This window comes from Chaetura pelagica, unplaced genomic scaffold, assembly GCF_000747805.2.
Source record: "Chaetura pelagica isolate M959 unplaced genomic scaffold, ChaPel_1.0 scaffold938, whole genome shotgun sequence".
Classification (NCBI taxonomy): domain Eukaryota; kingdom Metazoa; phylum Chordata; class Aves; order Apodiformes; family Apodidae; genus Chaetura; species Chaetura pelagica.
The window spans coordinates 901,178-910,471 of record NW_009954221.1 but is presented as its reverse complement, the minus strand read 5'-3'; positions in this window follow the sequence as shown (position 1 = coordinate 910,471).

Here is a 9,294-nt window from a genome sequence, read left to right as displayed (position 1 = left end):
GGGAGCAGGTTTCAGGCCGTGCTCCCATCCACAGGCAGCTGCACTTGTGCATCCTCACCTGCCGGCTCTGGGTTGGTTCCTCTGTGGTGGCTGCACCCTGACCTGCTCAGGGGGCAGAACTGGGGGGTCCCACCGGCCTCCCCCACCAGCCACGCGTCCCACCCAGCCCTGGACACGGTCCTGGCTCAAGGACTCCCCTCTGCCCTCCACCTGCTTAACACTTGGGACTTCTCCTGCCTTTCTCCAAGGCAGAGGAACCTGTGGGGGTCGGTGCTGTGGCCAAAGCCTCTCCCAGCCCCCTCGGCTCATCTGCTTGGAGAGGAACCCACCAGGCAGGGAATACCCTCAGGAATGGCAGATTTATTTGGCATGTGAGCTATTTATTTATAAAAAATGCCAAATCACCTTGTTCTGGGCCCCCTGATGGCTCAGGAACCTGCTGGCATGGGGTGACTGCTCAGCCAGGGCAGCTTCACTTTGGGGCAGGGAGTCCCTTGGCCCTTTAGCCCCAAAACAAAAGGGTCTCTGAGGAACTTTGTCCTGGTCTTGATATGGATCTCAGACTAGAAACTAGCTAGAGTGAGCAGACAGAAGGGGTTGATCAAGTCTCCTTCAGCACCTGAGAAAATAAAACAACAGTGCTGAAGCACAATTGGAACTAAAGCAATGAGGAGCAGATCCAGGCATTCCTAAAGGGCTTTTGATTTCAAGAGGTAATGGAGATCAGACCATGACAATTGAGATGACTCTGGGCAGGGAAAAATTCTGGCATTATTGTGGGCATTTTCCAGGCAGTTGGTAGAAGAGGAGCTGCACCTGCCTTGGCTGAGGGCTGACCAGCCTCCCTTGTCCCAGTGCTCAAGACTTATAAATAGGGTAGAGATCATCTGTGTTGGTTGGTTGGGGACTTTCTTCCTTCTCTGTGTGAAAGCAAATTATCTGTGTTTCTGCACTGAATCATTTCCACGATTCCTTGAAGATCTGATGAACCAAAGCTGTGGATAATCCACAGAAAATCATGTCTTTATTTACTACAGACCCTTGTTTATGGGAGATGACTCCTCACTCAGAAGAGCAGAGAACAAAACCTCCATTGAGACTCTTGTCCCTTCATCCCATTAGGCATCTCAAATTGGAGAATTTATTAGGGATCTGTCACCTCCCCATCCCTCTGTGTCTCCTCAAGCCTTGGCACATGCCTGCTCTGCAGACAGAGGTGTGAGGGCACATGGACAGACACGGCCCCAGCAGCACTTTGGCCCAACCAGCTCAGGTGCCAGGAGCTACAGAGGGGCTGGGCAGCTGGGGGGTCTGTTTTGTTTGTGTTTTCAAGGTGACTGTTTTGTTTGTTACTGTCCCTCGATGCTTTCTGGGGGGTGAGGGCTGGGGTCTGCCTGGGGGTCCTGCTCTCACCTTGCTGACCTTGCCATGGAGTGGCATTTGGCCATTTGGCTTCCCGAGTTCCAGCTTCAGCCTCCCTTGCCCATCTCCTCCTGGCACATGGCAGATCACAGGGAGGATGGAAAGGGGGGTAAGGGCAGCTCGTGGGCTGGGCTGGGGGGGCAGCCCACCTTGCTTCAGCTGGTACCCCCTGTTCTGCTCAGCAAGGCTCACAGATGTCTCCAGCTCACAAGCACGTGTCCCACAGCCCACCCAGGACCCCAGGGAAGGTTTCTGTACCTGGGGGGTGCCTGTGGCCCTGAGGCCTCTGCTCTGGGTCAGGGTGGGTGCCAACAAGCTCCTTACAGGCTGGTGTCTTTGAAGGGCATCAGGGGGTGACCTCCACCATCCCCCAAGTGCCTCTGCCCCCCTGCACACTGACACCCCCAGGCAGGTTGGGACCCAACCAGCACCAACTCTCCCAGCTCTGCCCCCCCGGGGCACATCAGCCCAGGCTTCCTTCCCCCCTCCGGTGTCTCTGGGGGGCTGCAGCTTTTCCTTGGCTCTGTTCCCAGAGCACACGAGTCCCCCTCTGCTCCCGACCCCCTGGGGAGGGTCCTGCAGCCCCTCTCTGGGACAGTCACGTTCCTGCACGTGACGGGGGATGAATGGGGCTGGCTGTCCTGCTGGAGACACAGGGCAGCTCCGGGCCCCTTTGGAGACCCCCAGGGAAACAGCAGCCTCCTTGTGCCCTCAGCTGGTGCCCTTGGAACACAACTCAGCTCCAAGGCTGATGTCAAGGGTGGATTAAACTGCCAGGATGAGGAAAGTGGTGCTGAGCTCAGCCCGGGCTCAGTCCAGCCGTGCAGGCTTTGCTGGGTCCATCTTGGAGCTGCCACATCAGGCAAAACTAACTGGGGGTTTTCTGCTCTTGGTGCTTAACAGCTTCCCTGGCAAGCAGGTCAGCAGGGGCCTGGCAGGACTGGCCAGTGCTGTGCTTGGGGAGCTCAGAGGAGCCAGAGCTTAGGAAAGCACCAGCTCCTCATTGATACATTAGGTGACAAGGACACTGAGACTTGTCTTCATGCTACCTTTAAGCCTGGAACTAAGATTTCATTTGGAAACCAGCTGAGGTGGTTCCAGATGGTTCCAGATCTCTGGGTGAGATCCTGCTTAAGACCATCATCCACCTGTCAGTGTCTCCTGCTAGTGCTTCAACCACGTTTGTCAGGAAGAAAGGCAGGTCCATGTTGAGGGGGAACCCTCCAGCCTCACCACATCCCAGGAACGAGGGCTGAGCTTTTGCTTTTGACTCAGTGAGTGACCTGAACTGTCCCTGCCACACTCAAATGTCACCAGAGAAAGGGCCAAGAGGTAAAAACCTAACCAGCCTGAGCTTCTTGGCTGATAGCAAAGGATGAGGGCAACCACAAGAGTGCTCCCAGGATGGAAGAGGTTGGTCATGCCAAGGCCAAGCAAATGGCAGCCAAGCCTGGGGCTGTTTGTGCACTCTGCCTCTGCCTTTCACCAGGGACTTTTGGCCCAGCATTCCCACCCTGAGATGCCCCCAGGAAGGAGTTCTCCAGAGCTCTGAGTTTGCTGCTGGCCTGTGGTCTGCAGCCCCCCAGCTGCCCTTGGAGCCCTGCCTGGGACCTGCCTTTCAGCTCTGTTAGAGCTGCAGCACCAAGCAGAGCCACGTCCCACGTCCCCAGCCAGAAACCAGCCCCCCGGGGGGGTCAGCGTGTCCCTGGGGAGGCCCAGGTCAGGGCACCCATCCCTCAGAACTTGGCTTTTCTAAGCGGGTTGTGTGTGAGGAGCTGATGGGGGGTCAGGCTGGGCAGGTGGGGGCACAGGGCAAGGACAGCGTGGAAGGGTCCAGAAAGGTTCCTCTCCCACCTTCCAAGGCAGGGACACACACTCAGTCACCTCCTGCAGAACCTCAGGTGTCTCTGGGCAGTACCTGCAGCACCTTTGGAGCACTAATTGGTGCTAATGACCTTGAGCAGCCCCACCCCAGGCCTCCCCCCACGGCCCCAGAGCCCTATTTCAGGCCAGCTGTAGGAGCTCCAGGTTTCCAGTTCAGTCCTGGTTCTGCCCTGCTGGGCTGCCCCACGGATGGGTCTTGATCTCACCACGTGCTTTGTCACCAGGAACTCACCCAAGGATTTAAGCCCTGGTTGAACCTGGCTGCCTTCTCCAGCCCTGCTCTGCCCACCTTGCTCAGGTACTGTGGGACAAGCCCTGGCTGGGGTGTCCCCTGGGCTCCCTGTCCTTGGGGTGCCCTGGGGATGGGAGGGTGGCTGGGGGACACCTCCAGGAGCAGAGATGGAGGAGAGCTTTGTGGCTGAGTGGTGGTGGGAAACCTTTCTCCAGAGGGAGAAGCCACATCCCAGTTGGCCCCCTGGCTCCCTGTGGGGAAGCACTGGGAATCTGCCAGCCCTTGTTGCCTGTTGCAGCTCCTTTGCCCCCCTCTTCCTGCAGCCCAGCTCTGGCTTCTTCCTTGGGTGCTTTTCTGCACCAAATGTTTTCATTCTTGTTGAGCCCCCTGGTGCTGCTGATCTCTGGGCTTTGCCATGTCCCCCACCCTCTCCAGGCTGAGACCCCCAGTTTTAACCCCTGGCACAACCAGGGTAGTGACACACAGCAGAGAGTCAGTGCTGGTGTCACATCTATCCTGCCCTCTCCTCCTCTCTCCTGGCTGCTGTGAAGGCTCCATTGCCTTGGGAAGGCTTTGAAGCAATGGGATGAGACCTTCCCCTCTTGTCCCTGCTTCTGTCAACTGTCCCCATGTCTGGCCCATACCAGCCCAGGTGATCTGGTGCTGACCCCATGCTACAGACCCTCCAGGATCCCAGGCTGGATCCCACCAAGCTCTTCTGGTGCCCCCCTTGGCAAAGGGCTACAGAACAACCCTTGAGCCCCCGCATGTGCTGGGCTGTGTGCTCCTCAGCAGCCTCCCCAGCCTCCTGTTGTCAGGCTGGGGGAGCAGAGGAACGGGCTTGTTGGGAGCACAGGGAGGGGATGTCTCAGCAGGGATCTCTGTGCTGCAGAGCCAGATCCCTGCTGTTCCCACGAGCCCATCCTGACCCCACCATTGATGGGCTTTTTTTTGCTCGTAATTTCCTTATCAGCCGGGGCCAAGCAGGGTCAGGGCTGGCTGGGGGGTCAGGGTGTTTGCAGCTCTGGCTTCTGAGGCACAGGGAGGTTCATGGCAGTGCTCACCACCAGCAAGGGATCCTTGCCAAGCTGCTTCTCTTTGAGGTTGTCTCTTGGTCCTGGTGTCAAGTCGAGGGTGCGTGTGCGGATGTGACTTCCTGCTTGGTGTCTGATAAATGGGGGCTTGCAAGGAGCAGGAGCCTCTTGTTGTCTTCAGATGCCTCAGGAGGAGGCCCTGGTTGCAAAGCACCAGGGTTCAGGGCAGCTGCTCTCCTTGGGGGGGGGGACAGAGCTTTTGAGGAGGTCCCAGAAGCTGTGGGTGTCTCCAAGGTTGGTGCTGAAACTGCTGTGATGGGGGGGATGTTGATCCTGACCTTGATGTCCTGGGGTGTTCAGATAGTAGCCCATGGCAGCACCTTCTCTGGGTGCCCCCAGCAGTTCCCTGCCCTGTTGGGTTTGCCCTGGGGCTGGGCAGGGCTGGAGGGACACCTGGGTCACTCTCCCAGGTGACACAGCACCATTGAGAAAGGCCTTTTCTTCAGACAAGTGGCTGTGGGGTGTTTGGGGTCCTGGGGAAGCAGTGCCAGCCCAGCAGGGCAGTCCCACCTTTTGGGACCACAAGGACAGGCTTGTTGCTGTCACACTGGGAGGGGACTTTGGCTGGCAGAGTGTGTCCCCCCCGAGGTGCTGCCTGACCCCTCTTCACCCAGGGCTCTGCCACAGCTCCCAGGGGGGAAGTGTTGCCCCCAGTGCCCTCGATCAGCTCCTTGACCAGGTTACCAGCATTGCTGGTCTGGAAGGGACCGTGTCCCTCCTGCCCTGGTACCTGCTGCAGCCTCTGGGGAACCCTCTGCATCTTTTTGGGGTAACTCCATTGATTTGCCAGGAAATGAAAGGTGGGTTTGGGGTTTTGTTTGAAGTCTGAATGTTGTTCATTATCTCCCTGTATGTGGGGTGTTCTGTGTCATTCCAGCAGTACAGACCAGCTGGAAGGTGGGGGTGGTTTTCCCTCAGGGACAACGTTCCTGGGGTATGAACATGAAGGGAAACCCAAGCTCTGCCAGTGCAGGACAAGCCCAGTCCCTCTGTGTGAAGCCTGTGAAGAACCTGGGGGATCCTCAGGCCCTCCTGTGCTCTTGCCAGGATGGGAACTGGAGAGACTGGCTGAGGAGCTGGTGCAAATCCTCCTTGGGCTGGGCAGGACAAGGTCAGCAGAGGAGCCACGTCAGCCCCAGGACCCAGACTCAGTGGAAGCTGCTCTGGACTGTTTCCCACTCTCTCCTGCCTTCCCTTCCCTTTCTCCTTAACAAGCTTCTGAAGAAAGTTTGGACAAAAGGGTTATTGCTCCTGAAATAGCTAAATATAATTATATAAAGATTAATGGCCCCTTCCTGAAGAGCCACCAACTCATCTTCCTCAAGTGCTGCTGCCCTTGCCAGGAATGGGGATGGGGAAACAGGGGAAGAGGGGCTGGGGGAGCAGGATCTGACTTAGCCTCTGAAATGATGGGGAGAGCAGGGCTGTGTGACTGCTGTGACCCCCAGGCCCTGCAGCTCCCAGCCAGGCTCCTCAGCTCCTTGCCAGCTGTGGGCTCAGAACAGGGGATGTGCAAAAGGCCTCGTAGCCAGTGGAAAAATGTCTCTGGAGTAAGAGAGGACAGAGGAAATCCCGTGTGTGTCACCTCCCCTGAGCCCTGGGACAGGATGGGCTGGTTCTGCAGCCTGAGCTGTGCTTGTCCCTGGGGAAAGGGAGGAAAAGCCAAAGCTACAGGCAGGGACTCAAACCCTCCTTCACTCTGGGCTCTGCTGGTAACCAGTGACTTCCAACAGCTTGGAAGGCAGCTCAGGAGGAGCTGGGAAGGGCCAGAACTTGGTGTGGGTGGGGACTGACACAACTGGCTGGTTCCCTCCTGCTGGTTTCAAGCTCATCCCTGGGAACTGGATCCTGCTGGGAGACAAGCAGGTTCATGAGCCCACCAAAGAACATGGGGGCATCTCTGCAGCCCTGGCAGTGACGTGGACAAGGTTTTGTGTAGCATGACTTGGGTTCCACTGCTCTGGCAGTCACTGAGCCACCCCAGAGTGGGGGTGGTATCAGGGGTGGGCTGTGACAGTCCTTGCTGGGCACTTGGGTTAGTGTCCCCAAAACAGGGTGAGAGACAAGAGTTGGGCTGAACCTTCTCACCCCCATTAGTAATTCCCCTGCTGCTGCAAGGGGGTCCTGAAAGAGGAGATGAAAAGATAGTTTGGTGCACAGGCTGGTTTGGGACTGAAGTGTCAGAGATCTGCCCATCCCCAGCAGCAAACACCCAAGGAGGTGCCCCCAGGTCATCTTCATGCCAAGAATCCATCCCTGAGCTCAGTGCCACCACCCTCCCATTCCCTTGGGAATCCATCCCACTCTCTGTGTTGACATGAGCTTCTTCCAACCAGAGTGTCCAACCAGGTTCCTGCAGGAGGGGACGTGCTGGGAACTCACCCCAGAGCCTGGGGTGAGTCAAGTGACAGGGGTGTGCCCAGGGGGACCATCCTGCTGGAGTAACACTCATGGGGGCAGGAAAAAAACCCACCCAAAACAACAACAAACCCTTACAACAAACAAAAGGAGCTGCCTTGTAGCCGAGGGATGGCCTGGAGACAAACCCCAGCCCCACGTGTTGGGACTGACTGGTTCCATGTGAGGCTGCTCAATGGTGTCTCTGTGCTGGGAGACACTGGCCCTCTGTGGGGGCTGCACGTCCCAGGGGAGCTCCTGGGTCACAAGCAGCACATGTGACTGGGGACTTGCCCCAGTAGGGGCCCCACCATGGCCAATCCATCTTGATGGGGAGTTATGGGCAGAGTGTGTGGACATCCTGCCTCAGGAAGCCTCTCCCTGCCTGCTGAGCTCCCTCCAGCAGGAGAGGGAGGGAAGGAAAGGAATGTTCTTATTTTCTTTGAGGGCTTCATGTTCAAAATGCTCTGGAGGCCCCATCTTAGGCTTTTCTGGGGAACTTTGTGGGCTCCTGCACACACACAGGAGGTGTGCAAAGTGGTTCCTGTTGCTCTGGACTGACGAGGCTTTCCTTGTGGACACCTCTTCAGCTGTGACCCACAGGTCTGCCCTGGGATGCAAGGTGGGAAAGCAGCACATGGGCAGTAGCTGATGCCCTCTGTTTAGCTGCTAACCATGAGGAGGGGAGGCTCTTCTATGCTGAGATGTTTCCCCACCAATGAATGGACCACGGACCCTGAAAATACTCGTGTTGCAGGTGAGACAGCCCCTTGTGCCCTGTTGGCAGCCCCTGGAGGGAGAGAGCTGGGATGGCACGAGGGTCTCACCACCCAGTAGGTCAAGGATGGGGCAAGGTCAGAGCACCAACAGCAGGTGAAGTGAAAGTCCAGGGGAAGGAAAGTGCCCTGACATGAAGCTGCAGGAGAAAATAACACTCCCTGCACTGAGCCAGGAACTTCATCAAAGTAAGGAAAGTACCTGGATCTTTCCAGACTCTGTCTCCTTCACTGGGAATCACCATCAATCTTCTCTGCTCTTCCTCTCGTGTAAATAACCTCATGTGACAGGGAACCCCAGGGCATCTCCTCATCATCACCCTCCCTGCCCCAAAACTGTCTTGTCCTTCCAACCTGCTGTGCTGCAGGTGTCCTGGGGTCCAGGGGATGCATCCGAGTGCTTCACCAGCCTTTCCATCTGGACTTTTTCCTGTAGTGGGTAAATCCTGCCAAGCCTGGGCAGGCAACTCACCCCTCCTGGAGCAGATCCCCCCACCCTGAGGATGAGGATGGAGCTTTGCAGATCCCAGAGGGAGATCCTCCCTGCCTGAGCTCAGGCAGAAGTCACCATTAACTGAATCCTGAAGCCAGGTGCTGCTTCCCCACCCTGGGTGGTTTGGGATGCCCAGCCTGTCCTCCCAGGTGTCAACAGGGACTGAAGAATCCTCCCCACGTGGGGGGTCAGTCAGAGCCTTCACGTCCTGACCCCCTGGGATGCTCCTGCTCCTCCCGTGGCTCCCACAGGAGGGTCTGTCCCTGCCCCACCTGCCTTCAGGGGACCCAGATGAACTTCAGGTCACTGCAGATCCCAGCCCTGCTTGCTCGTTGCTGGGGGCTCTGGGTCTGCTGGCACTGAGCTGCCCTGCCTGCCCTGCCACAGGCTCCTGAACACCAACAGCCTCAGGGGTGGAGGACAAGGTGGTGGGACCCCCTGCACCCCCAGCCCTGCAGCTGTGGGGACCCTGCCCTGGCTGTGCAGGGCTGGGGATGCTGAGCCAGGGGACCAGGCTGGGGGGCTCATACCCCTGAGGAGGAGAAAATCAATGGGAAATAAACCCCAGGAGCTGAATTCCCCCTCCTGGGCTTGGATGGGACGGAGGCTGCTCAGATGAGCTGGGCCCTGCCTGGTGGTTTGAAGCTGAAAGGCAAAATGTTCCTGTTTGTTACTTGAAAGAAAAGTTTGTTTCTGTTTTCTGCTAATTAGCAGCCCGTGAGCAGCACCCAGACCCATCTCTGGGGCCACGAGTGTTGCAAAACCATGGAAAGGTTAATTGAAGGCAATGGGAGAACAAGAACCTCAGCTTTAACCTCCTAGCTCTGCCCTTGTTATGCTCCCAGCGTGGTGCAGGCAGATTTAATGACTCCTCATTGCCCTGCTGCCTAATTAACCTTCTGCCCTGAGACACAGACTCAAAAAGAACCTCCCTGCCCAGGGATGGTGGCAGCCCCAGGGTTAAGGAGACCTCTCCAGCATGGCCCAGCTCAAACC